This window comes from Haematobia irritans, chromosome 5 (assembly GCF_050003625.1).
Source record: "Haematobia irritans isolate KBUSLIRL chromosome 5, ASM5000362v1, whole genome shotgun sequence".
In the NCBI taxonomy this organism is placed as follows: Eukaryota; Metazoa; Arthropoda; class Insecta; order Diptera; family Muscidae; genus Haematobia; species Haematobia irritans.
This window is the reverse complement of record NC_134401.1, coordinates 90,092,367-90,111,420: the sequence shown is the minus strand read 5'-3', so window position 1 is coordinate 90,111,420 and position 19,054 is coordinate 90,092,367. Positions and strand designations below refer to the sequence as shown.

The 19,054-nt window shown below is 34.9% G+C and overlaps 1 protein-coding gene across 5 annotated transcripts in view; it reads left to right on the top strand.

The window, feature by feature from the left end:
• The first annotated feature begins 4,519 nt into the window (after nt 1–4,519).
• wun2 (wunen-2) overlaps nt 4,520–19,054 on the top strand; it is a 64,491-nt gene continuing 49,956 nt past the window's right edge. The window contains exons 1-2 of one of the 5 annotated variants that reach the window (XM_075313296.1): nt 4,520–4,576; nt 5,121–5,410. The gene's annotated coding sequence lies outside the window, so the exon portion shown is untranslated. Of the gene's footprint in view, nt 4,577–4,626; nt 5,411–19,054 lie in introns of those variants that run through there. The other 4 variants (XM_075313298.1, XM_075313297.1, XM_075313295.1 and 1 more) reach the window with 4 other exon arrangements.

Here is a 19,054-nt window from a genome sequence, read left to right as displayed (position 1 = left end):
TAGTATGCCACTAATATTGAATCCATTATTAAAAAAAAAGAGAAAATCGTTAAATTAGTGTGGGTAATAAATACAAATTTGTAAAAATCGAGCAATATTCTTATGTAAGAGTTACAAGTACGTATAAGTACGATCGGCTAGTACATCAAAATTTGAAATTTGAGTAACATTGGTTAATAAATAAGAGTACTATGGCCAAATGTGGGAAAATCGAGCGATGCATATATATGGAAGCTATATCTAAATCTGAACCAATTTGCATAATATTTTGCGGGTTTGATTAATACCACAAAAGGTTACCTTGTGCAAGATTTGAGTAAGATCAGTTACGAAATGAGGCCTGTATGGTCAAACATAAGGTTATTAGGGGCGAATTTTTCAAAATCGGGCGATGCATATATGGGAGCTATATCTAAATTTGAACCGATTTCGATGAAATTTTGCACATATAGTTAGTACTATAGAGGACTGGATCTAGCCAACTTTTAGTAAGATCGGTTAATAAATAAGGGTATATATTTTATGGGGTCTAAAATCAATATTTCTGGTAGGCACATATTTTGGCCGATCAAACTTATTATACCCTGACCACTATGTGGTTTAGGGTATACAAATTTGTAGCAAAAATTATAAACTTAATTTTAATTTAAACAAAATTCTTTATTTTACCAAGCTTGAGATCTATTTGTTTTTATTATTTTTTTAATTAAAATTTCAGTATTTTAAAGAAATATGTCCTTAATATTTTGTAAATTTCGCATCCTAAAATTTAGGTTGCGTAATCTTTAATATCACGTAAATATTTTTTTCAGTGTGGATGTTAAAATACTGATTAGATCTTGCATATTTTTTCCAGAACCTGAGTTTGTTTATTGAAATTTTATTCACGCACATTTACGAAAAAAAAAATTATATCCACCGGAACAAATGTCTCCCCATTTTAAATTGTGCACTAAGAAAACTTACTTGTATCCAAAGATTTTGGCTTTCTTTTAAGGTTTTGGTATTGTTTCCGAGATAAAGATGCGGCTTCTTTAAAATAATAACATTTTTTGGAACCTATCTATCTTTATATCTAGAATCAAAAAATCAATATTAAGATACAAATCTAATTTATCGAACTTTTATTATCATTTTGGGTTATAGTAATAAATCTATTTTCGTACATACACATATTAGTTTAGATATCAAAATTATAACAAAGTAAAAGATGTTTTGTTAGTTAAAAAAATTAAACCAACGATACAAAATCCTAAAAATAACACATATAGCCCATTCTCATTAGGCTCGCAATCTATTAAAGGTGGATTTGAAATCTCTTTTTATAAGGCAAATTACATTTGAAATCTACCTAAAGTGGATTTTGGAAGTGTTATGTTCATTATTTTAAATATAAAGATTCACTGTATCAGATTGGTATTAAATTTAGCGGAAAACATTTTTGAAGCAACAATTATAAACTCGTTTAAGTGAAATTTCTTTATTTTAAAGGAATTGGGGAAAAATTGTGAATTGACAGAAAAAAAATTCAAGAAAATTTTTCCAATTAAAGTCTTAATTTAGTTTTAAAAAATATCAATAATTTAGTTTTAAAAAATATCAATAATTTAGTTTTAAAAAATGGTATCAATTAATTTTTTAATTGGATCAATTAATTTTTTAATTGGATCAATTAATTTTTCAATTGATACAGTGCACCCGCGGTAACGTGAACACGATTTTTCATACTCTAACTACTCCATAACGCCGAAAAACATGAAAGTTGACGTTAAAGGCAGATTCACAATCACAAACACAATTTCAAATACACTTACGAAATTGTTTAATGATCTAGTTTGGGTTTTTTTTCGTGATTTTTAATTATTAATTTAAATTGCTGTATAACTACATACCCACTGATATTCTTCCGATCTCTTTATACCCTTCACCACTACTGTGGTACAGGGTATAATAAGTTTGTGCTTTTGTATGTAACGCCAAGAAGGAAAAGTCTGAGACCCATCGTTTAGTATACCGATAGTCTTAGAATTAAATTCTGAGTCGATTTAGCGATGTCCGTCTGTCTGTTTGTATGTCTGTTGGTGTATTTTTGTGTGCAAAGTACAGCTCGCAGTTTTAGTCCGATTGTCCTAAAATTTGGTATAGGGTTTCGGCTCAAAGACGATCCCTATTGATTTTGGAAAAAATTGGTTCAGATTTAGATATAGCTGCCATATATATTTTTCACCGATCTGGTCATAATTGGCGTTTATATCAACCGATCTTCCTCAAATTCCGTACATCCGAATATTTTATGAGAATCGGTTCAAATTTAGATATAGCTCCCATATATAGCTTTCGCCCGATTTACACTCATTTGCCCAGAGAAGCCAATTTTTTGCTCCGATTTAGTTGAAATTTTGCACAGGGAGTAGAATTAGCATTATAGCTATGCGTGTCAAATTTGGTTGAAATCGGTTCAGATTTAGATATAGCTCCCATATATAGCTTTCGCCCGATTTACACTCAAATGACCACAGAGGCTAATTTTTTGCTCCGATTTAGTTGAAATTTTACACAGGGAGTAGAATTAGCATTGTAGCTATGTGTGTCAAATTTGGTTGAAATCGGTTCAGATTTAGATATAGCTCCCATATATAGCTTTCGCCCGATTTCCACTCATATGACCACAGAGGCAAATTTTTTGCTACGATTTAATTGAAATTTTGCATAGGGAGTAGAATTAGCATTGTAGCTATGCGTGCCAAATTTGGTTGACATCGGTTCAGATTAAGGATATAGCTCTCATATATAGCTTTCGCCCGATTTACACTCATATGACCCCAGAGGCCAATTTTTTGCTACGATTTAATTGAAATTTTGCACAGGGAGTAGAATTAGCATTGTAGCTATGTGTGTCAAATTTGGCTGAAATCGGTTCAGATTTAGATATATCTCCCATATATAGCTTTCGCCCGATTTACACTCATAAGACCACTGAGGCCAATTTTTAACTCCGATTTAGTTGAAATTTTGCACAGGGAGTAGAATTAGCATTGTAGCTATGCGTGTCAAAGTTGGTTGACATCGGTTCAGATTTAGATATAGCTCCCATATATGTTTTTATGATTTCGACAAAAATGGTCAAAATACCAACATTTGCCTTGTAAAATCGCCACTGCTTAGTCGAAAAGTTGTAAAAATGACTCTAATTTTCCTAAACTTCTAAACATATCGAGCGATAAATCATAAATAAACTTTGGCGAAGTTTCCTTAAAATTGCTTCAGATTTAAATGTTTCCCATATTTTTTTACTGAAATTGTGTTCCACCCTAGTGCATTAGCCCCAACACATTTGACGGATGTGATATGGTACCGAAAATTTAGATCTACAAAGTGGTGCAGGGTATAATATAGTCGGCCCCGCCCGACTTTAGACTTTCCTTACTTGTTTTTTTTTTTAATTTTTTCATGAAATTATATTAAGTTTTTAATATTACTAATAACAAAAATAAAATACTGTCATGGCTATGGTTTGTTTTGTTCACGTTACCGCGTGCACTGTACTATTGAAGACATTTCAATTAAAAAATTAATTGTATCAATTAATTTCGTGATTGAATTAGAAAACAAATTTTTGTGTGTTCCATGCCCTCAAACAGCCTATATCAAACCATGAACCGGTATATACCAAATTTAGCACACTATTGATATCAAATAAATTCATTTTTAAATCAATTCTTTTTTGTGTCGAATTAAAACCGTGATTGATACTATCATTTTCGTGATTGAAGATATTTCAATTAAAAAATTTATTTCGTGATTGAATCATAAATATTTCTTGGAGCCACCGTGGTGCAATGGTTAGCATGCCCGCCTTGCATACACAAGGTCGTGGGTTCGATTCCTGCTTCGACCGAACACCAAAAAGTTTTTCAGCGGTGGATTATCCCACCTCAGTAATGCTGGTGACATTTCTGAGGGTTTAAAAGCTTCTCTAAGTGGTTTCACTGCAATGTGGAACGCCGTTCGGACTCGGCTATAAAAAGGAGGTCCCTTGTCATTGAGCTTAACATAGAATCGGGCAGCACTCAGTGATAAGAGAGAAGTTCACCAATGTGGTATCACAATGGACTGAATAGTCTAAGTGTGCCTGATACATCGGGCTGCCACCTAACCAAACCTTGTGTATAAGTCCTTTATCATCACTGGTATTAGCATTGCAATGAGACCGCAAACTGACAAGGTGTTCTCTTGAGATAACCGCACAGATTCTTTTCAATTTGTAGCTATTAACAATAGCAACATGTTGAATATCATTTTATCCAATCATTGTAGAGTCTTGGCAACATTCATCCCTTGGGCGAGTGGATAAATAAGACTAAACATTGTAATGTTGCAATGTTGGTGAACGAAACATTCTGGTTATTATTGTGCTACATGCATGAAGTAAATGTTGCATTGCATGCATTCAGCACACAAGTAAAGACAAAAGGCAACATTGATCGCCACACGAAGAGCATACACGATTCCCACAATCAGTTGTTTGAACACATTTGCTAGCGACACAACATCAACGGGAAACGGAATACTTCGGGTTCGGCGTATTTAATGCACTTTACAGACTATCAGTTATTCCGGACGGAATGTCGGCGTTTGTAAAGAATCTTACATTGTGTCGGATCGATACGACTTGTCGGCGATGACTAAATAATCGGTAAATGTGTTATCGATCCCATAAACATGCAGCAGTATCGATTATGCCTTCGGACTTAGCTTATAATGTGCACAATATATGGGATATGTTCGACACAAGCACTGTCGTCCGGAATAACTGATAGTCTGTAAAGCGCATAACATTCGTACGGAAATGTGCGTTATTTTTTGAAAGAGAAAAATTGATTAGAGATAGAAACAAACAAACAAAATTGTCTACTGCAATTGCACAAAGATGACAAACGCGATTAGTGATCTAAACACAAGCAAGGATTAAAGCCAGTGTATAGCCAAATTGAGAAAAAGAAAGCTGGTGATTTAGACAATTGGTTGACCAAGTGATTTCTGTGGCAATCCAAGAGTATTAGTTTTTTTATACCGTGTTAATTTAGCATTTTTTTCTTTTGAAAATTCCGAAATTGAAGAAAACAAACAAATGCCAGTATTAATAGAAAAAGTGAAATTATTAAATTCTCTGTGTCATATCAATCTATGTCAAAACAATTTCAAGTGACAACTCAAGTTAAGTTTAATGTAGGCAATAAAATTTTATGGAAAACAGGATGAATTAAATATTAGAGTGAAAATTACAAGGTGTCTTTAACAAAAAGGAATTATAAAGAAATTCAACAAAGGATATTCATTGAAAATTAATGAACATTTCCCCGCACTGCATGTTATTATTGGATAAAGTGGATATATAAACAAATAAAGGGTAAGTAAAACAATTTACCAAGTGGATTTTTGTGAATTAATTGATTGACTGACTGATTATATCTTGACGCCCTGTACAACAAGAATATCAGATTTTTATAATAAGAGTACACTGAATGAAAAGGCTTCCGAAGACAAAATTTTAAACAAAAAATTATATTTTTGTTCTTAGCGATATAGCAATTTGTTCAATAAACAATTTTGTGGGCTAATTATAAATTCGTACATTAGAAAGAATTCGTTTGATTTTAGAGATTAATTTGATTTGAAAAAAAGTTTCATTTGAAATGAAAAAAGTTTAATTTGATTTGAAAAAGGTTTCATTTGGTTTGAAAAAGGTTTCATTTGATTTGGGAAAGGTTTCATTCGATTTGAAAAAGGTTTCAATTGATTTGAAAAGGGTTTTATTTGAAGTGAAAATGCTATAGAAATAAAATTTTGAGAAAATTTTCTATAGATATAAAATTTTGAACAAATTTTCCTTGGAATTAAAATTTTGAAATTTTCTATAAATTAAATATCTTTAAAGCTTTTAATTTTAGTGTTATTTTATAACCAAAAATTGTCGCTGATAGGAACGTCGTTGATAATAACTACAAAAATGTGATCAAAAAAATTCAAACAAGATTGTTTTTGTTTTTAATTTGGAAGATTTGTGGTTAAATGTTCTTCAAAAATAATCTACCAAAATTTGAAGAAAGTTTTATCAAAAAACTACCAAATAAAAAATCTTGTGTTGATAATATGAAATGTTTTTTTTTTTTTTTGAAAGAAATGTTTTACTATTTTAGAAGTTTATTTATTTATTTGGGTGTTTTAATAACCCCTGAATTGTAAATGTGTTGAAGTTAAAAACCGAAGAAAAATTTTCAAAATTTTATTTCTATGAAAATGTCGTCAAACTTTTATTTCGATGGAACTTTTTGTCAAAATTTTATTTCGATAGAAATTTTTGTCAACATTTTATTTCGATAGAAATTTTTGTCAAAATTTTATATCGATAGAAATTTTTGTCAAAATTTTATTTTAAGAGAAAATCTGGACAAAATTTTATTTCTAGACGAAATTTTGTCAAAATTTTATTTCTAGAGGAAATCTGTGGCAACCGTGGTAAGGATACCTTTAAGCCACAATTTTCTTTTAAATACGAGTTTTATGTAGTTGATACTAAGAAATAAATTTTAATTTATTTCCTTTTTTTCATATGCTATCAGTCTTATAAAAACGTGTCAATGACGACTTCCCAAATTTAGACTGAAATCATACTATTTTTTATGTAAAAAAACGTTTTTAAAATAAAAACAAGTAAGGAAAGTCTAAAGTCGGGCGGTGCCGACTATATTATACCCTGCACCACTTTGTAGATCTAAATTTTCGATACCATATCACATCCGTCAAATGTGTTGGGGGGGGGCTATATATAAAGGTTTGTCCCAAATACATACATTTAAATATCACTCGATCTGGAAGAATTTGACAGACTTCTACAAAATCTATAGACTCAAAATTTAAATCGGCTAATGCACCAGGGTGGAACACAATTTTAGTAAAAAAATATCGGAAACATTTAAATTGAAGCAATTTTAAGGAAACTTCGCAAAAGTTTATTTATGATTTATCGCTCGATATATATGTATTAGAAGTTTAGGAAAATTAGAGTCATTTTTACAATTTTTCGACTAAGCAGTGGCGATTTTACAAGGAAAATGTCGGTATTTTTACCATTTTTGTCGAAATCAGAAAAACATATATATGGGAGCTATATCTAAATCAGAACCGATTTCAACCACATTTGGCACGCATAGCAACAATGCTAATTCTACTCCCTGTGCAAAATTTCAACTAAATCGGAGTTAAAAATTGGCCTCTGTGGTCATATGAGTGTAAACCGGGCGAAAGCTATATATGGGAGATATATCTAAATCTGAACCGATTTCAGCCAAATTTGGCACGCATAGCTACAATGCTAATTCTACTTCCTGTGCAAAATTTCAACTAAATCGGAGCAAAAAATTGGCCTCTGTGGTCATATGAGTGTAAATCGGGCGAAAGCTATATATGGGAGATATATCCAAATCTGAACCGATTTCACCCAAATTTGGCACGCATAGTTACAATGCTAATTCTACTCCCTGTGCAAAATTTCAACTAAATCGGAGTTAAAAATTTGCCTCTGTGGTCATATGAGTGTAAATCGGGCGAAAGCTATATATGGGAGATATATCCAAATCTGAACCGATTTCAACCAAATTTGGCACGCATAGTTACAATGCTAATTCTACTCCCTGTGCAAAATTTCAACTTAATCGGAGTTAAAAATTGGCCTCTGTGGGCAAATGAGTGTAAATCGGGCGAAAGCTATATATGGGAGCTATATCTAAATCTGAACCGATTTGGCTGATATTTTGAAAGTTTTTCGAGACCCATAAAATATTCGGATGTACGGAATTTGAGGAAGATCGGTTGATATACACTCCAATTATGACCAGATCGGTGAAAAATATATATGGCAGCTATATCTAAATCTGAACCGATTTTTTCCAAAATCAATAGGGATCGTCTTTGAGCCGAAATAGAACCCTATACCAAATTTTAGGACAATCGGACTAAAACTGCGAGCTGTAGTTTGCACACAAAAATACATCAACAGACAGACAGACAGACGGACAGACAGACAGACAGACAGACGGACATCGCTAAATCGACTCAGAATTTAATTCTAAGCCGATCCGTATACTAAAAGTTTGGTCTATGATTACTCCTTATTGGCGTTACATACAAATGCACAAACTTATTATACCCTGTACCACAGTAGTGGTGAAGGGTATAATAATATATTAAAAATATCTAACGCTTTTTAGTTTTATAGTCAAAATATAAACTGTTATCAAATTTAGATCATCATAGCTGTACTACAGCGTTTAAGGGTCTGGCTGAGAATATAAAAGAGAGAGTATTGATTGCACTACTTGCTCTATTATATCATTCAAAATAAGTTTTTGTCCTGCGACAAAAACTGTCGGAATTTCTGCACTCCTCTGTATGCTCGTCGAGCCTAATGACATCCTATCGCAGTTATATATCACAATATGTTCAGGTTGGTCGGGATAAATCCAAAGCACTAAAGCTTCAATGTCTTACTGATTTATTCTAAATCTCAAATGTATGTGGATGATCTTGAAATTTATGTAAGAAGTAGTCCTGAAATGTTTAAAAGGTTTATAGAGAAATTTATTGATGTTTTACGTGAAGTAAATTTATGGGCACAGAGAAATGGCTTGTCCTTCAATGCAACGAAATCTAAGTGTCTGGTAATCCACAAACGTGTCAACCGCTTATCACTTGGATCTTACGTTTATATAGATTAAAGGGTGATACGGTCAAAATTTGGTCAAGGGAAAACGGTGAAATCTTTTATTTAAAAAATCAAATTAAATTTCTTTTTCAAGTTCAATTAGTATAAAATTCAGGAAAAATATTCAGTTAGGCTTTCGCTTTTCCAAATCCGAATTGCCGGGCCTCACGCTTGACACCTGCCATCAGATTTTGTACAGCCACCTTGTCCACCTTCTTCGCCGCAGAAAGCCAGTTTGCCTTGAACTGCTGCTCGTCCTTAGCAGTTTTTTTGGTCTTCTTTAGGTTCCGTATTTCTCAATTGGGCGGAGCTCTGGCGTGTTGGGAGGGTTCTTGTCCCTGGGAACCACCTGCACGTTGTTGGCGGCGTACCACTCCATGGCCTTTTTACCATAATGGCAAGATGCCAAATCCGGCCAAAACAGTACGGAACAAACGTGTTTCTTCAGGAAAGGCAACAAACACTCTTTCACGTAAATTTCTTGGTTGACAGTCCCGGAAGCTATGAAAATGCTGCTTTTCAAGCCACAGGTACAGATGGCTTGCCAAACCAGATATTTCTTTGCGAACTTTGACAGTTTTATGTGCTTGAAAATATCTGCTACCTTTCCCCTTCCTTTTGCCGTATAAAACTCCTGTCCCGGAAGCTGCTTGTAGTCGGCTTTGACGTAGGTTTCGTCGTCCATTACCACGCAGTCAAACTTCGTCAGCATCGTCGTGTACAGCCTCCGGGATCGCGCTTTGGTCGTCGTATTTTGTTTATCATCGCGATTTGGAGTCACTACCTTCTTGTAAGTCGATAGTCCGGCTCGTTTTTTGGCTCGATGCACGGTTGTAGACGATACACCAGGCAACTCTCTTTGTCGTCTCAGCGGTTTCCGGTTTTCGATTTCCCCAAACACTTTAATTACATTTGTAACGATGATTTGGCAACTTTTAGCGATTTTGCCGATCAAAATTTTGATACGCTGCTCTTCTTGCTTGGACGGCATTTTGACAACTGAAGAGTGAATTCCAAAATCAAAATAGGAGCAACATTCTACACACACACACCTTCAAAACGAGGGGTGTTCAGGTTTTTTTAAATGCAAAATTGAAAGAAATACGTCAAGTTTATATTGACCAAATTTTGACCGTATCCATTAGCGTAGCTAGACAATTTTCCTAGGGGGGGCTATAGCCCCCCTAGCTAAAAATTTATAGACTGAACTTATAGGTTCAATTAATGTTTTATTTCATAAAATTGAATAAAAAATAAGACATCAAAATAACTCGACAATTAATTTATAATAAAGCAACTAAAAGTAGTTCCACACTTTTCCCAGCAAAAAAATTGTGAGTTGTTCTAAAGGAACAACTTTAAAAGTACTTCCAAAAATGTCCTCAATTATTTTAACTACACAGGAAGTTTTTTTACTTCATTTTTTTTCATATTTTAATGTATAATTTTTTGTTTTCTTTTTTTTCAAATAGTTTAAAAAAGAGTAAGAATAAATAAATTGGTACAAATTATTCAAATTTTGCCACAAAACTGCTAAATCCATTATAGAAATATCGATAATTTTGGAAATTATTCGAGGAAAAACGTTTCAAACAAGCGTCAGAATGCATTAAAAATCATAAAAACAATATAAAAATTATTTATTTGGGAAAATATCACAAATTTTTTTAATTCACATTCAAAACACTGAATTCGGATTTCACCTTAAGAAGTGATGCAAATTCATTGCAACGGCTGTTGAAACGGTGGACGTTTGTCCTATGACAAGCTCATATTATATTCATTGCTTCTCCGCCAATTTTGCACCACTTCTAGACCCAAAAAGAACATTTTCACTACTTTTTTGCAAACGCTTTTTCGCAGCATTATTAAGATATTAATTTATGAAAGAATAGTTTTAATATCAATTACTATTTTTATACCCTCCATCATAGGATGGGGGTATATTAACTTTGTCATTCCGTTTGTAACACATCGAAATATTGCTCTAAGACCCCATAAAGTATATATATTCTGGGTCGTGGTGAAATTCTGAGTCGATCTAAGCATGTCCGTCCGTCCGTCCGTCCGTCTGTTGAAATCACGCTAACTTCCGAACGAAACAAGCTATCGACTTGAAACTTGGCACAAGTAGTTGTTATCGATGTAGGTCGGATGGTATTGAAAATGGGCAATATCGGTCCACTTTTACGTATAGCCCCCATATAAAGGGACCCTCAGATTTGGTTTGTGGAGCCTCTAAAAGAAGCATATTTCATCCGATCCGGCTGATATTTGGTATATGGTGTTGGTATATGGTCTCTAAAAACCATGAAAAAATTGGTCCACATCGGTCCATAATTATATATAGCCCCCATATAAACCGATCCCCAGATTTGGCTTGTGGAGCCTCTAACAGAAGCATATTTCATCCGATCCGGCTGAAATTTGGTATATGGTGTTGGTATATGGTCTCTAACAACCATGCAAAAATTGGTCCATATCGGTCCTTAATTATATATACCCCCCATATAAACCGATCCCCAGATTTGGCTAGTGGAGCCTCTAAGAGAAGCATATTTCATCCGATCCGGCTGAAATTTGGTACATGGTGTTAGTATATGGTCTCTAACAATCATGCAAAAATTGGTCCACATCGGTCCATAGTTATATATAGACCCCATATAAACCGATCCCCAGATTTGGCTTGCGAAGCCTCAAAGAGAAGCATATTGCATCCGATCCGGCTGAAATTTGGTACATGGTATTGGTATATTGTCTCTAACAACCGTGCAAAAATTGGTCCACATCGGTCCATAATTATATATAGCGCCCATATAAACCGATCCCCAGATTTGGGTTGCGGAGCCTCAAAGAGAAGCAAATTTTATCCGATCCGGCTGAAATTTGGTACATGATAACCATGCAAAAATTGGTCCACATCGGTTCATAATTATATATAGCCCCCATATAAACCGATCCCCAGATTTGAACTCCGGAGCCTCTTAGAGGAGCAAATTTAATCCGATCCCTTTGAAATTTGGTACATGGTGTTGGTATATGTTCTTTAACTACCATTCAAACATTGGTCCATAATTATATATAGTCCCCATATAAACCGATCCCCAGATTTGACCTCCGGAGCCTTTTGCAAGAGCAAAATTCATCCGATCTGGTTGGAATTTGGAACGTAGTGTTAGTATGTGGTATCTAACAAACACGCAAGAATTGGTCCATATCGGTCCATAATTATATATAGCCCCCATATAAATCGATCCCCAGATATGACCTCCGGAACCTCTTGGAGGAGCAAAATTCATCCGATTCGGTTAAAATTTAGTACGTGGTGTTAGTATATGGCCTCTATTAACCATGCAAAAATTGGCCCATATCGGTCCATAATTATATATAGTCCCCATATAAACCGTTCCCCAGATTTGATCTCCGGAGCCTCTTGGAGGAGCAAAATTCATCCGATCCGGTTGAAATTTCGAACGAGGTGTTAGTATATGGCCGCTAATAACCATACCAAAATCGATCCATATTGGTCTACAGTTATATATAGCCGATCCCCAATCACACAAAAATTGGTCCATATCGGTTCATAATCTTGGTTGCCACTCGAGCCAAAAATAATCTACCAAAATAATTCGATTGTGGATGAAAGTCTTTAGTAGAAGTTTCTACGCAATCCATGGTGGAGGGTACATAAGCTTCGGCCTGGCCGAACTTACGGCCGTATATACTTGTTTTAATTAGTATGACAGCTGGTTCTAATAAGATAAAAAGGATCATAACAGGCTTTTTTAAATTTCTTGTACTTAACAAAAGGTTTTCCTTCGGAGTCAGTTTTCGGAGGCGATATGTAAATTTACGTCTGGCCGAACGTAGATTCGTCTCTTCCCTGTTAATGCATCATTCCTAAAAGTCATGTAGTGACCATCAGTGAAAATTAAGGAACTCATGTTTATAAAGTCTGTATGTCTTTCATTTATTACCTAATTAGCCATTGGTTTACACGTTATCAACTTTTACCATTTACTTCCTACTTCCCGGGCTATTGTTCCGCAAATACGATAAACACTCAATATTAACAGCGCCACACATTGACTAGCCATCATCACTCTTATCTGTAAATGCTATGCCTCGTTGGTTAAACAAATCTTCTAAGCCAAAATAAAACAAAGCGAAATGAATCCCAAACAAATTGCCTTCATATTCCTGGAACAAATAAACAATGCGTCCATTAGCACTTCATATTTCACTTACCTTCTCTTAACAACAAATGAATGAAGCTACGGATACATTGAATATAGAATTTCCATTTTTCTATGTATTTTTTAGTTGAGAGTATAAATTCCAAATACTAAATTAAAAATAAAAAAACCAACCAACAAAAAATTAGGGTTGCACGGATGAAGAAGTAAACAACTTTATTTAATTTAATTTAAGTTAAGTTAATTTATTTTTAAATGAAATATAATTTTATTTTATTATAATTTACTAAAGTAATAAATTTTAGTATTGATAAATGAAGTTTTAGTTATTTATTTCCTTTCGACCATCCCTAGTGTACCTTCAAGTGCGTGGGTGGGTTAAAAAAAATGGAAATTTTTCAAAATATTCCAAAAAGAAGGAAAACTAAATAAATTTCCATTTTACTCATCATCATCCAATTGTTTATCTTTTTCATAAATTCGAGTGCAAGTATTTGTTGATGGCTAGCTACATGGCGAAGCAATATTGGAAACGACAGGCGCGGACTTTGCTCTTTTACATTTTTGAGGTAAATAATCCAAAGTGTAAAGAGTCTATTGCAGCGACCATTGTATCGAGAAAATCTGTGTAAATATTTGGAAAATATTTCTATACATTCCCTTTCGCGCCATAATTTTGTGGTTTTCGGAAGGAATTTTATGACTTTGCATTCGTTGGCATTACAGCTGAAGGGGATTTCATTTGACTGAGTTCAAAAGAGTGATCGTAAATTTCTCACATGCAGGCGTATAATACATCAACATTAAGATAACCTTAAATATTTTACCGGCAATCCAAATGGTGTGAAGTTTTATGGGCTTTTGCTTTTAGCAGCGAAGGTTCAAAAATCCTATAAATTTACACAATAAAAGTGTTGTAAATTTTAAAAATGTTTATTATTTCATAATGCATTTTGGAGGTGCTTTTTCATCTGCATAATCATAAATTAGGCATTTCAGGGATATAATTATGAGGAAAAAAGATTTTGGTGCACTTAACTCAAACGTATGGTAATAATTTCTCATGGAGTTATTGGAGTTATAGGTTCAATTCAAGACATTGACATCGTGGGCAAATGTTCTTTTGGCTATAGTTTAGCAAAACATTATTTTTGCGATTTTAGTGATGGGTTCATATGTTGATTGAGCCTTTGCTTCACTTCCGTCACCGACGGGTGAACTGCGGCAGTAGCTGCTGGTATTGGCGCTGGAGCATTTTCATTAGGTAGGGGAAGGTATGACTTGAAGGAATTACAATAACGTTAAATCTATTTTATTCTGGATTCCACGGTGGTAGGTTAGGTTCGGTGGCAGCCCGACGTATCAGGCTCACTTAGACTATTCAGTTCATTGTGATACCACAATGATGAACTTCTCTCTTATCACTGAGTGCTGCCCGATTCCATGTAAGGCTCAATGACAAGAGACTTCCTTTTTATACCCAAGTCCGAACGGCGTTCCACATTGCAGTGAAACCACTTAGAGAAGCTTTGAACATTCAGAAATGTCACCGGTGGGAGAATCCACGGCTAAAGAACTATTTGGTGTTTGATCGAAGCAGGAATCGAACCCACGACCTTGGGAATGCAAGGCGGGCATGCTGACCATTGCACCACGGTGGCTCCCGGTGGTATATCTGCCTGATTTTCAGAAAAAAAAATATGTACAGTAGAATCTCCAATGTATCTTTAGTAGATGTAGCCCAATGATAGTTCGATGATTTATCTCCTCACCTTCACAATGAAAAGTATAAGTGCCCCGAATCTGCATAGATTTGTTAAAGAGTTAGTGTTCAATAACTCATCCAAATTTTCAACGGTCAACGGTTGGAAGTTCTGAGCATTTTCTTGTCTTGAAGTTTGCAGCCCAGTGGGCATAACATTCCATTGAATAGTGGTGTTTTATTCTAGTATCATACTAGACATTCGTAATGGGTACCTATTACAAAGAATAGACTGTGTAATGGTGAGTAATGAGTCGGTAAAATAAATGTGACATCTATTTTCATTTGCCACTTTCTGAACAATTGCCTTCACATGTATTAAGGATATTAAGATATTAAGAAAATAAAAACGTTTTTGCGTAAATCAGTGCTGCCGCTACTACTTCAATCGAAGTATTTTGCTTCATTTTCACAAAATTTACTTCGTCACTACTTCTTTCAAAAATCTGCTTCACTTTTGGTTCTGCTTCAAATTTTTAAATTTTTCCCCATATTACCTAATTGTTTTTCCTATTCCTTTAATTACGATGAACATAGCGGTTTTAATCATTGAATTATTAACCGATGTAGACCAATTTTTGCATGGTTGTTACAGACCATATACTAACACCATGTACCAAATTTCAGCCGGATCGGATGAAATTTGGTTCTCTTAGAGGCTCCGCAAGCCAAATCGGGGGATCAGTTAATATGGGGGCTATATATAATTATGGACCGATGTGGACCAATTTTTGCATGGTTGTTAGAGATCATATGCTGAAGCCATGTACCAAATTTCAGCTGGATCGGATGAAATTTGTTTCTCTTAGAGTCCCCGCAAGCCAAATTTGAGGGTCCGTTTATATGTGGGCTATACGTAAAAGTGGACCGAAATGGCCCATTTGCAATACCATCCGACCTACATCAATAACAACTACTTGTGCCAAGTTTCGTTCGGAAGTTAGCGTTTTTCAACAGACGGACGGACGGACGGACATGCTCAGATCGACTCCGAATTTCACCACGACCCATAATATATATACTTTATGGGGTCTTAGAGCAATATTTCGATGTGTTACAAACGGAATGACAAAGTTAATATACCCCCCATCCTATGGTGGAGGGTATAATAAAATTAATTCTATTGTTTGTTTTCAAAAATGTATGCTACTTCAATTTTATTCAATCTACTCCACTTTTTTCCAAAATCTACTTCACTCAATTTGTCACTAGCGGCAGCACTGGCGTAAATTGATGCAAATGCCATGAGAACCCGCGCAGTGATTCGGGGAAATCACGAATTGCTTAAGAGATATCACAGTTTCATGACCAGTTTGTACGTCGACTTTCACGGTCTAACTCTCGGTCATTGCTTAATTTTGAAAATTCAGTTGAAACCGGTCTACTGGGATTTGAAGTTGGCAGCCCAGTTGTAAACATCATATTTCTTTGCTGGTGGTTTGTAGTATGTTCGTATTTACTAGATATAGGTACCTATTACACCCTATAGGCTTTATGACTTCCAAAATAGAATATTACGTATTATAAAAATCGCGCACGCAAAAAAATGTTTTGTTGTTCTTTTGTTAAAGTTTTTTGAATTTCTGCGAAAATTTCAAAAACCCCTCAAAAAATACTACAAAATTTTTATTTTTGCATTAAGGAAAATAATTTTTGTTCCAAAATCACAAGCCATTACACGCACTGTTTTTTCTGACTGTAAGTCTTTAATAATACACATTTTGCATTTTCATGGTACATTTTTAATATAGTGGTATGTAATTCCGAAGATCGTTTCAAAATCTTGTAATCTTACATTATTTCCGTATCCAAAAGTTGTATTTTTAAGAAAGTGGCCAACTAAAAGTATGTTTCGTTAAAATAAAGTTTCTTTACATCGGCCCGAGGGCGCCGAAAACTATTCTATATCAATATAACTGCTTAACTGTATGTGATGCTTGTGCGTTAATGGTCATAGCGATAATTGTTTGTTGTTGACACGTAGCCCAGTGGATAGTGTATTGGATTACAAACTGTATGGTCCGCGATTCGATTCTCCGTCCAGGCAAATGGTAAAATTAAAAAAAAATATTTATATAAGATCAAATAATTTCTTCTACATTGTTTGTATTACAGGTGCTAATAACTAAATAAATAAGATGCAATTAGCCAAGTCTTTATGAAATTGTTTTTTATCCTGTAAAAGAATCAACGTTTACCTCAAAAAGTATATACTTTTCGTCCTTACAGCGAAAAGCAAACGGAAAATATATTTGTTTGTAAAAAATTATTTATTATATTTATTTTGCGTGGGGCTGGTCAGGCGGAATGTGGAATCACGAATCATGAGTGGAAGGTAAACTAACGATCGTTTGTCCTAAATAATTCCGTGTAATGACTTGCTTTGGTGGAAAATTGCCCATAGAGACCACCACTGTGAGGACGAAATTTGTGATATTCGTAATAGGTACCTACATTCAAAAAAAGTTAGCCCTCTATTTCACTAAAGCCAAATTAATTTTATTTTTGTTCATGGAATTATTAGGTTAAAGTGGCAGCCCGATTAAGATTCAGGCTCAATTAGACTATTCAGTCCATTGTGATAAACGTTTGGATAAAGTTTCCGTTACTCTAATAATTTTTTTGGGTACGTTGGTTAAATGGACTATAAAATGGGGAAAAAATTATACATAAATGAAGCATACAGATTTACTAAATTCGTACTTCTGACAAAATTGTTTATTATTTCTTTAAATTTGTAAATTTTACTACCAATGCGTCCATCGTGAAAGACATTCTTGCAATTTTGAACTCCAACTTTTCACTGTTTTTTCATTGTATTACAGGCAATTCTGATATGGTAAAAAATTGGTAGATTTTGCAATATATTCCGCTCCAACTAAGATGTAAAGGGTGATACGGTCAGAATTTGGTCAAGGGAAAACGCGTGTAAATCGGTGAATTCGTTTATTTAAAAAATCAAATTAAATTTCTTTTTCAAGTTCAATTAGTATGAAATTCAGGAAAAATATTCAGTTAGGCTTTCGCTTTTCCAAATCCGAATTGCCGGGCCTCACGCTTGACACCTGCCATCAGATTTTGTACAGCCACCTTGTCCACCTTCTTCGCCGCAGAAAGCCAGTTTGCCTTGAACTGCTGCTCGTCCTTAGCAGTTTTTTGGTCCTCTTTAGGTTCCGTTTGACAGTAGCCCAATATTTCTCAATTGGGCGGAGCTCTGGCGTGTTGGGAGGGTTCTTGTCCTTGGGAACCACATGCACGTTGTTGGCGGCGTACCACTCATGGCCTTTTTACCGTAATGGCAAGATGCCAAATCCGGCCAAAACAGTACGGAACAACCGTGTTTCTTCAGGAAAGGCAGCAGACGTTTATTCAAACACTCTTTCACGTAAATTTCTTGGTTGACAGTCCCGGAAGCTATGAAAATGCTGCTTTTCAAGCCACAGGTACAGATGGCTTGCCAAACCAGATATTTCTTTGCGAACTTTGACAGTTTTATGTGCTTGAAAATATCTGCTACCTTTCCCCTTCCTTTTGCCGTATAAAACTCCTGTCCCGGAAGCTGCTTGTAGTCGGCTTTGACGTAGGTTTCGTCGTCCATTACCATGCAGTCAAACTTCGTCAGCATCGTCGTGTACTGCCCCCGGGATCGCGCTTTGGCCGTCGTATTTTGTTTATCATCGCGATTTGGAGTCACTACCCTCTTGTAAGTCGATAGTCCGGCTCGTTTTTTGGCTCGATGCACGGTTGTAGACGATACACCCAACTTATTTGCGGCATCTCGGAGAGAGGGGTTAGGGTTTCGCTTGAAACTACCGGCAACTCTCTTTGTCGTCTCAGCGGCTTCCGGTTTTCGATTTCCCCCCGATCCAGACTTCCTGGCTGTCGTCAGACGTTCCCCAAACACTTAAATTACATTTGTAACGGTTGATTTGGCAACTTTTAGCGATTTACCAGCTTTGCGTGCGAGTAGCTCGGATTTTCGCGATGCGCGAGCAAAATTTTGATACGCTGCTCTTCTTGCTTGGACGGCATTTTGACAACTGAAGAGTGAATTCCAAAATCAAAATAGGAGCAACATTCTACACACACACACACCTTCAAAATGAGGGGTGTTCAGGTTTTTTTTAAATGCAAAATTGAAAGAAATACGTCAAGTTTATGTTGATCAAATTTTGACCGTATCACCCTTTACTTCAGTTTTCTATAGAAATAAAAATTTGATAATATTTTCTATAGAAATAAAATTTTTCCAAAATTTTCTATACAAATAAAATTTTGATAAAATTTTCTATACAAATAAAAAATTTTGATAAAATTGTCTATAAAAATACA